General features: G+C 37.5%; 1 pseudogene; it reads right to left on the bottom strand.

The window, feature by feature from the left end:
* Positions 1-2,487: 2,487 nt before the first annotated feature.
* LOC112671459 (NXPE family member 1-like) lies at positions 2,488-17,208 on the bottom strand (annotated as a pseudogene).
* Positions 17,209-17,418: the final 210 nt, after the last annotated feature.

The following is a 17,418-nucleotide window of genomic DNA, read 5'->3' as shown; positions in this document are numbered from 1 at the left end:
TTGTTGGGGTCTTTCTGTGTTTCCTGAATGTGGATGTCTGTTTCTTTTTCCAGTTGAGGGAAATTTTGAGATATTATTACTTCAAATAAAATTTCCCTCCTTCTCTCTCCTTCTTCTTCTGGGATCCCTGTAATGCAAATGTTATTACACTTGATGATATTTCGGAGTTCCCTTAACCTATTCTCATTTTTTATTATTCTTTTTTCTTTTCCTGTTCAACTTGGTTGCTTTCCAATACTCTGTCTCCCAGCTCACTGATCTGATCTATTTCCTTTAGCCTACTATTTATTACCTCTAGTGTATTTTAAATTCAGCTATCAAGTTTTTCATCTCTGGTTGGTTCCTTTTTATATTTCTTATCTCTTTGTTGAAGGTCTCACTGAGATTCTCCACTCTTTTCTCAAGTCCAGTGGGTATCTTTATGACCGTGGCTTTAAATTCCCTATCAGGTGTATTGCTTATCTCTGTTTCATTTAGCTTCTTGCTATAATTTTGTCCTATTCTTCCATCTGGAGCATATTTGCCATATCCTTATTTTTTCTAACTCACTGTTTCTAAGTGTTAGGAAAGTCAGCTACATCTCCTGCTCTTGAAAGTAGCAGCTCATGAAGAAGAGGTTCTGTAGTGCCCTGCAGTGCAACATTCCTTGTTTACTTGAACATGGCATTTCAGTGGCGTCTCTTGTGTGTGTTGTATACACCTTACAATTGTGGCTGAGCTGCATTTGCCTTTAGTCAAGTTATCTGCAATGGCTCTCTTTGCTTGTTTCAAACAAGGTTTGGTCCCAGTCTTGTTAGTAGGCCAGTCTGGGGCTGCCTTAGTCTTGAGTTGAGTCAGACTAGGTATTTGCCAGAGCTGTGATAGCATGAAACTGCAATATGTTGTTTCCGTGTCATCCTCCTAAAAGAAGCTTTTGTTGGTGGGTGGGATCTGCAGTCCAGATGTCTGCTCCCAGCCCACTGCTGGGTCCACAGTCAGAGAGGTGTGTATGGTTGTATTTCCCTCTCCCTGGATCAGGAGTTATTTGGTGTGGTATAGGCTTCTTTCAGAGCTGCTTGCAACTACCATGTTTGTAGCATTGCTTTGGATAGACTGCCAAGGGCACATTAGAGGGGATGGGTTCACAGGAGAACACAGGGGCAGGGTTCATGGTGCCAACAAGGTGCAGGAGGGATAGGCAGGTACCCAGGAAAACTCCCACTGATGCTGGGTTGGAGGGGGTGAATCTATAGAAGAGCATGGGGATAGAGCATGCTGTTAGCAGGGTAGGTGGAGAGTGTTTGAATTGTGCTGGTTCTGGCAGATTTCTCCATATCTAGGCTGGAAAGTGGGATAAGGAAATATCATCTACCAGTTCTTTTGTTCTTAGAGAAATCTCCCAAAGATCTCTACCCCTTTTGCACATACTCTGAGATTAGTAAACAAATCTCCCTCCTGTATACCCTAGGCATTTTTCAAACTGCTGCTTCTATGCTGTATCTCAAAAGGACTGTTGTGCTGTCTCTTTAAGAGCAAGGACTCAGTTTCTTATTTTCAAAGTGATAGGTGTTAACCCCACTGATTGTAAGAACTCACAAAGTTAGGCCTTTAAAAAAAAAGCCAAATGTTATGGAGATTCATCTTCCTAGCATAGATCTTCATGCCTGAGGTACCTGGTGTGGGGTCTCTTCCTCTCCCCTGTACATACCAATGGTGTCCCATTCTCCCATGGACAGTCCCATGAGTCAATTTTGGCTTCTGTGTTTCCACCCTTCCTACTCTCTTTGATGTGGCCTCCTTTACATCTAGCTGTGGACAGCCTGCTTTACCAGTCTTTGGGTCATTTTCTGAGTTTTTATACAGATGTGCGTGTTTTCTAGGTGTAGCCATGGGACAAAGTGAACCTAGGATCTTCCTCCTCTGCCATCTTCCCTGAAAATTTAAGAATAGTTTTTATACTTTTAAAAATATGGGAGAAAATCAAAAGAAGAATAAATTACATGAAATTTGAATTTCAGTGTCATAAAGTTTTATTGGAACATAGCCATACTAATTCATTTAAATGCTTTCTATGGCTGCTTTCATCCTACAATGGCAGAGATATAACAGAGATGAGTGGCCTGCAAAGTATAAAACATTTACTATCTAGCCCTTTATAGAAAATGTTAGATGACACATCATGATGATCACGTTTATTCTTTTAACCCAACAAAGTATAGTTAGGATGCTTTCAGCCACAAGTAACAGAAATTATGAACCAAACTTGTTTAAGGAATATGAACATTTATTATCACATGTATGCAGCCTCCAGGGATAGCATAATCATTATTCATGTCTGATTCTCTTGGCTTTGCACCCTATGTTGTTTGTCTTGGTTCATAAATGTCCTCCCTACCCAGACAGATTCTTTTGATTTTGATTTTTTAGTCCCTAGAATAAAATTTCTCTGACAATACAAGTAGAATTATTTGCAGAGGTGTGTTTCTAGGTATTTTGTATATTCATGCTTTAGCATAGGTAGTTTAAGAACATGTTAATCTGATTTCCAATTACGTGATCATGTGGGTGGACACTATTAGTGCCATATACAATGGTCATGTCCCAGGCATCAAGAATACACACTGAAATCTTTGAAAATGTCCATATGGTAAGATATTGAATGTAATCATGGAAGTTTCCAAACCTTACTGTGTCTTCCTGATGTTTTCTGTCTTAAAGATCACTTTAGTGGCTAGGCTTCTTAGGAACAGTTGTTGAGAAGTTTTTCAGGCACCAATGGCCCAGTGAATGAAAATGCCAATGAGGAAGGGCCTGAAGTGCTGGCCAGGTATGATGACAATGGCCAACTTTTTTGTCACTTGATATCCAGTCAGTTTCCTGAGGGATATAACCCTCATCTATCACAGAGTAGAGCTGAAGACTGACAAAAGAGTAACTTTTTCCCCCCCGCCAAACCTAAATGTGTCTGTTTGCATTCAGAAGCAAATGTTTCTTAAAAATTTCAGTTGCATGGGGTGCCTGAGTGGCTCAGTTGGCTAAGCATCTGCCTTTGGCTCAGGTCATGATCTCAGGATCAGGCTCTGGGATCAGGCCCTGAGCTCAGTGGGGAGTTTGCTTCTCCTTCTGCCTCTGTCCTCCAACTCCACACATGCTCTCTCTCTTTCTCAAATAAAATCTCAAAAAATTCCAGTTCTATGAAGATCAAAAACGTTTAGTGCTAATACACAAATCAGTTTTTTTTTAACTCAGAGGCAATGATTAATATTTTTAAAAAGAATATTCTATCATTTAAAATACTCACCCATCTAGGGATGCCTGGGTGACTCAGTGGTTGAGCATCTGCCTTTGGCTCAGGTCGTGATCGCAGGGTCCTGGGATTGAGTCCCGCATCAGGCTCCTCGCAGGGAGCCTGCTTCTCCCTGACCTATGTCTCTGCCTCTCTGTGTCTCTCATGAATAAATAAAGAAGTTAAAAGAAATACTCATCCATCTAGATTATTTTTGACTAGAACATCCTATACTTTAGGGTAGATTGTTCATATGTGTGAAATATCAATCAAAATGTAAAGTTTTTATTGGAATTTATAAAGAGAAACAACGGTTCTTGTAAAAGTGGGAATAAGACATATTTTAAATTAAAAGCCTCAAATCTAGAAATCTAAATGAAGTTGAAAATAAAATAACCAAAATGAGAGAATAGAGATCTCATTAAAAGTACTTTAATGTCAACCTCAATTTCTAAAACAATTTAAAATAATTACATACTTTTTACAAGTTTGGGCAAGTATTTGATCCACTGGTGCGGTGTAGAGTCTCCCAGGAGGTAAGTCAATTTTCCTTTCAAATAGCCATTTATCTCATTGTATTTAACTGAATTTGCTTACAAAATGTTGTAATCCACCTTCCTTCTGATGTATAACCATTAGAGACAGGAGCCTTCATTCTGACTTGGCATTTCTATTTTTTTCACTCTAGTAACAGACACTTCTGGTAAGTGATTTTATTGGCATACGTTAAATATCTAACCTTCTTTCTCTGACCTTCCCTTTGTTGATCTCTTACTCTCTTCCTCAAACTCCTATTTCCTAATTCCTTAGTCTCCTCTTGGTATTCTTTGGTCACCAGCTTTGTTTAACCACTTCTCATTTGTTTAAGAGATTTTGAGTCATCTTGATTCCTTGTTAACTTTCTCCCAAATCTGGTTATTAGTTAAGTTTTAAGGTTTTGTCAACATTGCTGATTCTGTGATGACTCAGGCCTTTATCTCTAACCTGAATATTAGTGGTCTAAAAGTTGGTGTCTTTGTACCAAATTACTTACCTTTGTTTTATTAATGAAACATTAGTCTTATTTTTTTCTATGAAATGTTTTTTCACGGGGATATTGTCGTTAAAAAACTAGCTTAAAAATATGCCCACATTTTTAAAAGTTCAAACAGTATAAAATAACCTAGTTTGAATTGGTATTTTATTTAATTTATTTTTTAAATAATGATTTCATATTTATTTATTCGAGAGAGGCAGAGACATAGGCAGAGGGAAAAACAAAATTCCCACAGGGAGCCCAGTGTGGGACTCGATCCCAGACCCTGAGATCACACTCTGAGCCAGAGACAGGCACTCAACTGCTGAGCCACCCAGACATCCCTTGAATTGATGTTTTAAAGTACAATTTCATAAAAAGTAACATATGGCAGACAACACTAATGTTCTGAGATTTTCCTGCAAGTTGCATTAGAATTACAGGCTCTGTTGGCACATGTCTGCCTTCCAAGGCATTACAAGTAGCCATGCACCAAAATTTTTGCTGTGGCGTACTGAAAATCATCAGATTTCCTACCTGTCATGTTTCCTTTTCACTCACTATCCACCTACCCCCCCCCCAATCCCCATTAAGTTAATGCCTTGTATTTTAGGTTTATTACATAGCATTTCTGTACTAATATCATATTCTGTAGTAGATAGGAAGCAAATAATAATCACTTAAATATAAATTTATTTATCTCTCACATAATAGTCCTAAAGTGAGCAGGCCAGGACCAATATGATGTTCCATGGTTTCAAGGGCTCCAGTTCCTTCTGCCTTGTTCTGCAACTCTTTTTATGGAGAAGGTGTGATAATCTTAACTTTATTATTTTCTTATAACTTTTTTGAGGTATAATTGACATACAAATAACTATATATATTTAATGTATGGAGTTGGGTGAATTTGAGCATATATGGATATACTTGATACTATCATCACAATCAAGTTGCTATTTTTAATATATGACATCAATCTCATGGTCTAACATGACTTTTTCATCTCTTAGCATTATATCTCAAGTTTAGCCAAGAGGAAGGGGAGGGCAGGTTGTTTTACTTTTAAGGCATGACATAGACATTTCCCATATCACTTCTGCTCATAATCCTGGCCAAAATCTAGTTATGGCCACCACTAGCTGCAACTGCAGCCTTTAGTTGAGTGACAGTAAGCCCAGCTAAAATAATGGTATTTTATTACCAAAGAGGGAAGGGATAATGGATAGTAGGAGACCACATCCAATCTCTGCTTTACTCCCCATGCTTAGCCCTCCATAGACCTTGCAGTCTCTGTTGTCTAGATCTACTGAATAGTCATATGCATGCGTGTAATCTATGGACAAAGTGGAAAAATAGTAATGGTAGAAAAATTGGAAAATTCTGAAATAAGAATTCTTTCAGGTAATCCTGGAATAGCTAAGCCCTAGTGATTTGCTAAAGAGAGTTTCTGTAATTCTATAATTATATGAAAATTTCAGTGTGACATGGTTGAGTTTCTGTGAGGTTTGATAGCATTGTACCCTGGATGACTGAATACTGTAACCCTAGAAGATCCGTACAGCCATCCTAATAATGTACTGGCATGCTTTGGTGAGAAGAGAGCCTTTACGCTTATTATTGAAAACCATATCTTGTACAATATTTATGTGTCAGGGTATTCATTTTGCCAAGGGTCAAGCTAAGTGCTCTGAAAGACTATATCAAATATATAACACATTTTATTATGATTAATCTTAATGTTTACTTAATAGAGTGGGCTTAATAGTATGTTGATAATAGTATTAAGATTCCATTATATTTATCAATTAGTATAAAGATTACAGCAGGGAGACTAAATGTCCCCCCAAAGATATCTGCATTCTTATCCCTGGGACCTGTGAATATGTTAACTTCCCTGGCAAAAGAGACTTTCCAGATATGATTAAAGGTATAGGTTTTGAGATGGGAGATTATCCTGGATGATCTGGGTGGGACCAATCTAAATCTCATTCATCCTTAAAAGTGGGAGAAGGAGGCAGAGGAGTGGGTCAGAAAGATGTGATATGGGAACTTGGCCTATTGTTGTATCTTTGGAAAATGGAAGAAGAGGGCTGTGAAGAACAAGGGCACCTCTAGAAGTGGAAAAGACAAGGAAGTAGATTCTGCTCTAGAGCCTCCAGAAAGGAATGCTGCCCTGTTATACTTTTATTTTAGCTCAATGAGACAAATGTTGGACTACTGAACTACAGAACTGCAAATGATATTTTTTTAACTGTCTTAAGCTACTTTGACACCTTTTCAACATCAAGTCATCCCATCCAACATTTATATAAATAGAAGAAAAAAGCCCTTTATTTTATATTCCTTAGTAGCATTAAATATTTCTTTATATAAATCATGCACATTTTGTTAAATTCGTGAAATACATTTCAAAGCAGAAAGTGGATCATATCACTCTCTTCCTTGGTTGATTTTTGTAGCTTTCAAAAGCTGACTGAATAAACCCTAAAATTCTCAGCATGGTACTTGAGAATCCATAATTTAGTTTCTTCCTTTCTTTCTAGCCTCTTCCTTTGCTCTGGTGCACTAAATACTTTCACTCCATTGGCTTATTGAACAAAGTTCATGGTGATTTTGCTTATGAGTAGAGTTATCAGATAAAAAAAATACAGGATACCAAATTAAATTTGAATTATTTCTAATAAGGAATAATTTTTAGTGTATTTTCCATGCAATATTTACCCTTTATCTCATGCATATGATATCCATAAACAATTAGAAATTACTCAAATCTAATTTAAAACCCTAGATTATTATTTGCTAAACCTGGCAATCCTACTCATGGGCTTTATGAGTTTTCTCTTTCTCCTCATTTTCTGTCTACAGTTATCCTTCAGGGCTAAGTCAAATATCAGCTTTAACATAAGCCCTCTGCCTTTTTACTTTCTTCATAGAATTGGTAGGTTGAATGTCTTTCAGATTGCAACCTTGCTGAACATTTATTTCTTTCCATTTGCCCATAATGCCTCATATCTATTAGAACCTTAATAAACATTTGCAGAATACATGAATAAATATTAGGCAATAAATTATTAGTTGAAGTAAATCTCAAAATGGATGTTATTGGTAAACTCAGGCTTTAGAGAAAGTTATTTTAAAGCCAAGTATAAACATTATTCTTTTATAAGTAACATGGCTTTGCATTTGCCACTAAAAGACATTTAATAAAATGGAAACTCCATATAAAATTGCTTAGTGCATAAACTAAAGGTTAGGAAGTTATGCCAACAGAGAATTAGGATAACCAAACCAAAATGTTCCTACTCAAAAGCTGTGGGTAACCATCAAAGACATTTGCACAGTGCCCCAGACAGATCACCAACTCCAGGAGAAGCACTACCATGTTTAAATATGAATGTAGAATACTAATACTTTCCCCTTTTGGATAAACAGCTATAAAAATCTGTTATAAAAAGAGTTTGAAATAATTTCCTTGAGCTGATTTCTCTCTTTAAAATCCAAGGTGATTGACATCACAGACACCTGCTAAGAATTGTGCTCCAGGAAATCCATGATTACTAGGATTGATACTGATAAACTTCCCCCGGCATAAGAATGTCTTTTGGAAGACCCATACTAAGAACTACCCACAACAGGACAAGAAAACTTACTACCTCACTGGGAGATGTCAATGAATTTAGGAGGTTTCACCATTTTAACTCCCATGGATTGGACCTTCAAAACATAAGATAACAAATTAGCCTGCTGTCTGTCCATACATGCAGGTAACAAGTCTTTTGCTTGTGAGTAAAAAATAATTTAAAAATTTTCACAACTGAAAATTATTGTGAATTTTATATGCATTGGGCATTGTATATGGATTAGCATTTTGGAAAACTGTCTACCTTTCTGAGAGCACTTGAAGTCCAGGGCAGCTCTTCTCATCTGCCACATGCAATCAGTATGTCCTGGAATTTTTAATTCAAAATATTTATCTAATATGCAAGTTGTCTTCTTTTGTTGTTTACACATCATTTATTCAAGTTCATGTAATATTTTTCTTGGATTTGTGTGAGTCTCTAACCAAGCTGTCTGTTTTACCCCACCTATATTGGGATACAACTGCCAGAACACCCTTTTTGGTTGCAAATGCAACTGTATTCCTCATTATTTAAAATCCATTTCACTGAGATCCCTGGGTGGCTCAGTGGTTTGGTGCCTGTGTTTGGCCCAGGGTGTGATCCTGGAATCCCAGGATTGAGTCCCACATCAGGCATCCTGCATGGAGCCTGCTTCTCCCTCTGCCTGTATCTCTGCCTCTCTCTCTCTCTCTCTCTCTCTCTCTCTCTCTCTCTCTCTGTCTTTCATGAATAAATAAATAAAATCTTAAAAAAATAAAATCCATTTCCCTTACCTAAGGACTTCAGGCTCCTTAGCATAGCATGCAGACCTTTTTTCACCTTTTTTCACAGAGTTTCTGCTTCTACATCTACATTTCTTGCTATGCTTACCACTTTCCATTTTTCCTAGAAACTTGCCTTCTGATGATTGTAGACTCTATCAAGGAAGGTAGTGTACTTGCCTGATCCACTGCTATCTCCCTAATATCTGAAAGTCGTGTTTAGTTTAGTGCATTGCATTTCTTTCCTCTAGCTGATGAAACACTGACTATCTGACTCTTCCTGCTTCAAAGCTCTTATCTTCTCCTTGACTCACTCTTTGTTTCAAACCTGTGTATATGTAAGTGGTAGCAAGGAGAAAGGGAATACAGGAGGAATGGGGATCCAGGTGCTAGGTACAATAAATACAAGTGGTACTTAATTTTCTTCTGTGGATGCCTCTTCAGGTTCAATTCAGAAAAAGGAAGAGATCAAATTGTCACCTTTACTGTGACTTTCTATATAAGAATGGTTAGTGGATAGGAAAAGAATTAATGAGTTGCATCATCAGAGATCAGAGAGAAAGAACAGAAACCCAGCTGAACTTATTTCAGAAGGGAGTCAGGGACTACAGATCAACACTTGGATGACTACATGAAATCTGGAATGCATGTTATTTTTCCATGTTTGCTGTCCATACTTTACTTCCTCAGCATATATTTTTGAAAGCCTAAGGGAAGAAGCTAGCATTCCATTCTGAAATCAAGTGTACGGAAAGTAAATCCTCAGGATCAAAATAGATAGTAGCAGAATGGAAAGGAAAGAGGAAATAGACTGAGCTCCTGAAACTCTTTAAAGAAAGTTAGCAAAGGAGCAAAAGAATTTGGAACTGATAGGTTGTCTCAGGGCTTGGCCCACGTGTTCTGGATTTGTGGTGGTACATAGTTGCCATTTGCAAAATGGCTCATGAAGAGACTCTGATAGTTCATTCTAAACAATGAAGTTTTCCAGCTTAATGGAGAACTGATAGACCAAGGAGTGAGCATCTGTTTATGAGCAAGAGAAGAAGGATATGGAATTGATGCAGCCATGATTGATAAGAGAAACATGCTTATACCCCAGTTTGTGAAGGCCTGTTAGCCAAGGGCTTTTAACAATCACTACATGACAACTTGGTGAGTATGGACTCCTTCAACCTGAGCAGCACATGCTGAGGAGTATCTGATCTTGAGATCAACTGGACATGACCAGTAGGAGTTGGCATTTTGGAAATATTACTCAGGATGCAGTGTGGACAGTGGATTAGAGAGGGAGGATTGGTGGAAGGAAAGGTGCGACAAGTAATCTAGATGAACTGATGATGATCTCAACTCAACAGCATAGGTATGGAGACAAATGGATGAATGCAAAAGATATTTGAGAGGTGGAATCTACATAAGAGGATATGGGGAATGAAGGCATATAGATGTTTTTTATTTTATCAAAGAATCCTTTTTTGGTGTAACATTTTCAACACCTATCAAAATACTTTTACACTGAATATATTTTGTAAAACCTAGGTCTACCGTAAAAGACATGCAATACTGGTCATCATGGGAAAGTATAGTACATATAATACAGAGTTCCACTTCAGGCAACCCTCTTTTATTGAATATTTTGGTGAGAATGCCAGTCTTGGCAGTGGGAGTCATAAAAAAGGGATCTCACGAGCTCACCACATGTCTGACCAGACCTTGAGTAGAAGAGGCATCTGAAAGGGTCATGTTCAATGTTAATTGAGATGGGCAATGTAGCTCTGCCCATGGGGACTTCTCAGGGTGTTTAAAAGTATATTTATGTGTGAAAAAAGGCTTTATTCCTTGACAATAAGATAAGAATTTATCAATTCTGGGTAGTCATGTGAATCAGAGCCTCTCAAGGGTGTATGCTGAGGTCTTACACAGCTCAGCACTTGAGTTTGGGGTCAGGCCACATTCAGCAAACATCGGTGGTGCCACTAACAAATTCACCTTTGGAAATAACCATCATGGCCTTGATTCCTTGCCCTCCAGAGAGCAGATACTCCTTCACTGGGGTGAGTCATCAGGAGAATAGAGACCTGGCCCTCCCAGAACAGAGTGAAGCTGACCAGGTGGGTGCCATTGTTGAAGTCTATCACCTTTCCTGAAGTACCTGTTTTTAGACATGGGGAGGACATCCCAGCCCTCAGGAAATACCACCTCATTGCCTTCCTGTGTCTCAAGTGTTCCCTCTCCTCCAGTAGGATGTCTAGGTCATCTCCCCCTGCAGTAGGTGTCTCGAGGCTAGAGGATGGTGGCTGTGCTGTGTGTGGCATTGGTGGCGGTGTTCAGGTGAAAGATCAGGGTGGGATTAGCTGGTTTAGTTTCTCCATGATTCTCTATATTCTTTGCTCAGTCTCTATTGGTGGCTTTAAGAGACTCAGTGATATTTTAGGGTATGAGGACTTCATGGAGGTATTCCAGTGATGGAAGAAGATAGGTAAGTTTAGACGAGACCAAAACTGAAATTACAAGGTATATGATATAATGAAATGAAGCAAGTCATTTTACTTACTATGAATTTGAATGCTTATTTACCTATTGTCATATTATTTATACTCTGACAATTTTGAATGACATGTAAACATATTTTTAAAGTAAAAATTATTTTTAATTGTAATTGACATACAATATTATATTACTGTCAGGAATATGGCATAGTGATTTTCCCATTCTATACGTTATGAAATGTTCACCGTGATCAGTGTAATCATGTGTCAACATATGAAGTTATTACAATACTATTGACCATATTCCCTATGCTCTACTTTTCATCCCCATGACTTATAACTGGAAGGTTGTACTTCTTAATCTCCTTTATCTATTTCACTTATCCCTACTCTGCTATCTCCATGATATCTGGCGGAAAATAGTTTATTCATTTGTTTATTTTTTAGATTCAACATATAAGTGAAATCATATTGTATTTATCTTTCTCTGTTTGGCTTAATTCATTTAACATAGTACCCTCTAGTTCCATTAATGTTGATGCAAATAGCAAGATTTCATTCTTTTTCATGACTAAGTAATATTCTTATATGTATGTATATCATATGTTCTTTACCCACGCATCCATAGACATTTAGGTTGCTCCATATCTTGGCTCATGTAAATAATGCTTCAATAAACATAGGAGTGCATATATCTTTTGGAATTAGGGTTTTCATTTTCTACAGGTAAATACTCAGAAGTGGAATTGCTGACTGTTATTTCTAACTCTCAAGGAGTCTCCCTACTGTTTGGCATAGTGGATGTACCCAACTTACAGTCTCACCAACAGTGCACAAGAGTCCCTTTTTCTTCACATCTTTGCCAACACTTGTTATTTCTTGTCTTTTTGATACTAGCCATTTTGATACTAGCCATAGGTGTGAGGTGAATCTCCTTGTGGTTTTGATGCCTTTCCCTGATGATTAGTGATTTTGAGCATCTTTTCCTGTGTCCATTGGCCATCCGTATGTCCTCTTTGAAAAGTGTCATTCAGGTTCTCTGCCCATTCTTTTAATTTTTTAAAATATTTTATTTGATAAAGAGAGTGCATGTGAACATGCACTTTCACGGGTGGAGGGAGGGGGCAGAGAGAGGGGGAGAAACAGACTGCCTGCTAAGCAGGGAGAGCCTGACATGGAGCTCAATCCCAGGACCTTGGGATCATGACCTGAGCTGAAGGCAGACACTTAACTAACTGAGCCACCCAGGTGCCCCCTCTGCTCATTTTTGAATTAGATTATTATTTTTGGTATTGTGTGAGTCTTTATTTTGAATATTAACACTTTATAGGATATATCACTTGTAAATATCTTCTCCCATTGAATTCGTTCCTTTTCATTTTGTCGATAATTTCTATCACTGGGCAAAATCTTTCTGGTTTGGCATAGTCCCAGTAGTTTATTTTTCCTGTGTTTCCCTTACCTGAGGAGACATATCCATAAAATGTTGCTAAGGCTGATGTCTAGGTTATTTATTTTGTTTAAGATGTTTTATGGTTTCAAATCTTACAATTAGGTCTTTAATCCATTTTGAGTTTATTTTTGTGTATGGTGTAAGAAGGTGGCCCAGTTTTCCCAACACCATTTATTGAAAAGACTAAGCTTCCTCCATTGTATAGTCTTGCCTCCTTTTTCATAGATTCGTGGACCATAAAAGTGTAGATTTTGGGGGCCTATATCCTGTCCCCTTGATATGTGTTTATATTTGTGCCACTACTGTACTATTTTGACTACTCTAGCTTTGTAGTACATCTTAAAATATGAAATTCTGGTACTTTGTTGTTTCTCAAAACTGCCTTTGCAATTTGGGGACTTTTGTGGTTCCATGCAAATTTTAGGATTGTATGTTCTAGCTCTGTGAAAAAAACTATGGGTATTTTGATCAGGATTGCATGGAACCTATAGATTGCTTTGGGTAGAATGCACAATTTAACAATATTCACTTTTCCTAGGTATTTTATTCTTTTTAAATGCAATTATAACTGGGATTATATTCTTAAATTTTCTGCTAGTTTGTTATCAGTGTATAGATATGCAGATTTCTATATATTAATTTTGTATCCTCAATTTTGATGAATTCACTTATTTTAATAGTCTGTTGAAATCTTTAGGGTTTCTATGCATGGTATCATGTCATCTAGAAATAGTGGCAATTTTGCTTCTTCCTTACCAGTTTAGATAACTTTTATTCTTATTCCTCTCTAGTTGTTGCAGCTAGTACTTCCAGTAGTATGTTGAATAAAAGAGACTGGTCATCCTTGTCTTGTTCCTGATTTTAGAGGAAAGTCTTTAGTTTGTCAACAGTGAGTGTGATATTAGCTGAGTATCTGTCATGTACTGCCTTTATTATGTTGAAGTATATTCCCTCTAAACCCACTTTGTTGAGCATTTTTATAATGAATGAATGTTGAATTTTGTCAGGTGCTTTATCTACATCTCTTGAGATAATCACATGGATTTTTTTTAAGAGTGGAAGTGGTAGAGGAGGGGTATCATAAGAGGGGGAGACAGAATCTTAAGCAGCCTCCGTGCTCAGCATGGAGCCCAGTGTGGGGCACCATCTCACAACCTTGAGATCATGAGCTGAAATCAAGAGTCAGACTCTTTACCAACTGAGCCACTCAGGCTCCTCGATGATATGGTTTTTATCTTCCATTTTGTTAATATGGTATATCACATTGATGATTTGCTGTATTGAACCGTCCTTGGAATAAATCTCAGTTAAACATAGGGAGTGAAAATCTTAATGTTTGTGAATATGGTTTACGAATATTTTGTTGAGGATTTTTGCAGCTATGTTCATCAGGAATATTGGCTTATATTTTTTTTGTTGTGTCTTTGATTTTGGTATCAGGTAATGTTGGCCTCATAAAATGAATTTGGTAGTTTACCTTCCATTTCTATTTTTTGAAATAGTTTGAAAAGTATAGATATTATGTCTTCTTTAAATGTTTGATAGAATTCTCCCGTGAATCCATCTGGTTCTGGAGAGAGAATTTTGTTGAGAGAATTTTTGATTACCAGCTCAATTTCATCAAAAGTAATCAGTGTTCCAATTTTCTATTTCTTTCTGATTCTATCTTAGAATACTGTATGTTTCCAGAATTTAACCTTTTCTTCTATGTTTCCCAAAACTGCTCATAGCAGTTCCTTATTTTTGTGCTGTTAGTTTTTATTGTCTTTCATTTATACTATTTGAGTCCTCTTTTTCTTGATGTGTCTGATGAAAAGTTTATCAGTTTTCTCTTTTCAAGTAACTGTTTTATCTTTTTATTGTTATTTCCTTCCCATTATTAATTTTGGGTTTTGTTTTTAAGAGTTATATTAGAGGGATCCCTGGGTGGCGCTGCGGTGTAGCGCCTGCCTTTGGCCCAGGGCGCGATCCTGGAGACCCGGGATCGAGTCCCACGTCGGGCTCCCGGTGCATGGAGCCTGCTTCTCTCTCTGCCTGTGTCTCTGCCTCTCTCTCTGTGTGACTATCATAAATTAAAAAAAAAAAAAGTTATGTTAGATTGAGATATTTCTTGTTTTTGACATAGATCTCTTTTGTCATAAACATCCCATTTTGTTATGTCCCAAAGATTTTTGACCATCATGTTTCTAGTCCAGTTTTATTTGTGTGCTGGAGTTTATTTCCTTTTTGCCTTCTCCATTAACCCATTGGTTGTTTAGTAGCATCTTGTTTAGCTCCCACGTATTGGTGTTTTTTCTAGTTTCGTATCGTTATGTTTGGAAAAAATGTTTGATATAATTTCAATTTTTTTGAATTTATTGAAATTTGTGTTCCTACACATGGTCTATCCTGGAGAATGTTTTATGTGCACTTGAATATGTATTCTGCTATTTTTTGGTGCAGTGTTCTGTATATTAAGTTCATCTGGTCTAATGTGTCATTTAAAGCCACTGCTTCCTTATTGATTTTCTGTGTGGATGATCTATCCATTAATGTAAGTGGAGTGTTAAAGTTTTCTACTATTAGAGTATTTATGGTTAATTTCTCCCATTATGTCTGTTAATATTTGCTTTATATATATTCAGGTGCTTCTATGTTAAGTGCATAGATATTTATAATTGTTATAATATATCCTCTTGTTTAACTTCTCCTTTTATTTAATGCCATTGTCTATTGCTATGGTCTTTCTTTGAAAGTCTATTACATCTGAAATAAGTATAGCTATATTGGCTCCAACCCCCACCCACTTCCATTTGCATGGAATACCTTTATATACCTTTACTTTCATTTTGTATCTGTCTTTAGGTCTGAAGTGGGTCTCTTGTACACAGAATATAGGTGAGTCTATCTTCCTTCCTCCCTCCCTCCCTCCCTCTGTCCCTCCCTTCCTCCCTCCACTCAGTCTCCCTAGGTCTTCTGATTGGAGTATTTAGTCCATTTAGATTTAATTATTGATAGGTATGTGCTTATATTGCTTCTGGTTGTTTTGTCATTTTCTTTTGTTCCTTTCTTCTCTTGCTTTCTTCCCTTGTGATTATTTAGTGTCATTCATGGATTCCTTTCTTTTATAGGTTTTGATTTGTGGTTAGGATGTTATGTATAAACATCACGGTACATATATAGTAGTTCATAGAAAAGTGAACTGTTGTTTAAGTTTGAACATGTTCTAAAAGAACTACATTTTTATTCCCTTTTCCATGTTTCATGTATATAACATCATATTTTACATCTTTTTATCTCTTAACTAATTTTACATAAAATTGATATCAGTATTTTTGTATTTTACTAGCTTTGTAAATTTTTGATCTGCTTCTTGTATATGTCTGCTTTTAGCAGTGATTTTTTTCCTTCCTATAGCTTTTTCTTTTCCCTTCAAAGAAGTTTCATGTATGGCTGTTTAAACGGTGATAAATTATCTCTTCAATTCTGAATGATAACCTTGCTGGTTAGGGAAGACTTTGAGTATACCAAAGATTTTGCTCAAGAGTCAGACTATAGCCTTATATGAATTTTCATGTGGGTCAGTAATTGCTTTTCTCTTGCTCCTTTGAAAAGTCTCCTTAGTTATGTGTCCTGGTGTGGACATTTTTGGGTTGACATTGGGGCTCTCTGTGGATCCTGGAACTTGATGTTTCATTCCTCAACTTAGGGAAGTTTTCAATGATTATTTCTTTACTTTTAAGGTTTCTATTTCTTTCTTTCTCTTCTTTGTGAATTATATTATCCTTCATGTTCTCCTTGAGATTTCTTCCAGATCACTGATCTGTTCTGCATCATCTACTCTACTTTGATTCCTTCTACTATATTTTTGTCTCTCTGTACTTGTTTCTATGTTTTAGGTAGGTCAGCTTTTCCTCGACTTAAAGTTAGTGGCTTTATGTAGAAGATTTTAGTGCAATCCCTACTATCCAGTAGGACCAGGTACTCCAGTGGTACCTGTATGTACAGCTGGGTGAAATTTCTGGCTACACCTTGCCACAGGTTTAGTGGTATGGAGGGCTGCCTCCTTCCCTCACTGTGGCAAGGCAGTAGTCTCTTTGTAGGAGAATCCTCTTTGTAGGAGAACCTACCATGGTAAGTCCACAGAGAAGACTTGAGCAGGGTGAGTGGTGCTAGCAGGGTAGATGCAATGTTATACAATGGCCTCCACCTGTGTCAGGCCAGTCAGGCTGAAGGAGTGCAAGAAAAGTAGTACCTGCCAGCATTTTTGTGCCTGGAGAAAGTTCCTAAGGACCCTTGGCCCTCTAGCACATGTCTTAAAATTAGTTTATAAATGTTCTACATGTATAGCTGAGGCACTTTTCAAACTGCTGCCTCTGTGGTCTTAGAGTGAGGAATATTGTGTATGGGCCCTTTAAGAGTATGTTCCCCTTTCCTGTAGCCCTCCACTCTTGCTGAAAATCAGCTCTGCTGATTTTCAAAGCAGCAAATGTTGTGGGGATCATTGACTGAGGGTGCTCAATGAGGGACTTAAACCCCTCATTCCTTGGGGAGTACCTCCACACCTGTGATAATCCCTCCTGCTTGTGGATCATTACAGTTTTCTTTCCCAACTGCATCTCTGTCCATCCTACCTTTCTAGATGTTGCGTTTTCTTTATATCTTTAACTGTACAGTGCTTTTAAACTTGTTCTGCTGGGCAGCCCTGGTGGCTCAGTGGTTTAGCGCCACCTTCGGCCCAGGGCCTGATCCTGGGTACCCGGAATCGAGTCCCATGTCGGGCTCACTGCGTGGAGCCTGCTTCTCCCTCTGCCTGTGTCTCTGCCTCTCTCTCTCATA

Source organism: Canis lupus, chromosome 5, assembly GCF_003254725.2.
Source record: "Canis lupus dingo isolate Sandy chromosome 5, ASM325472v2, whole genome shotgun sequence".
Taxonomy (NCBI): domain Eukaryota; kingdom Metazoa; phylum Chordata; class Mammalia; order Carnivora; family Canidae; genus Canis; species Canis lupus.
Note: the sequence above shows the minus strand (reverse complement) of the source record. Positions and strands in the feature narration are given on the sequence as shown.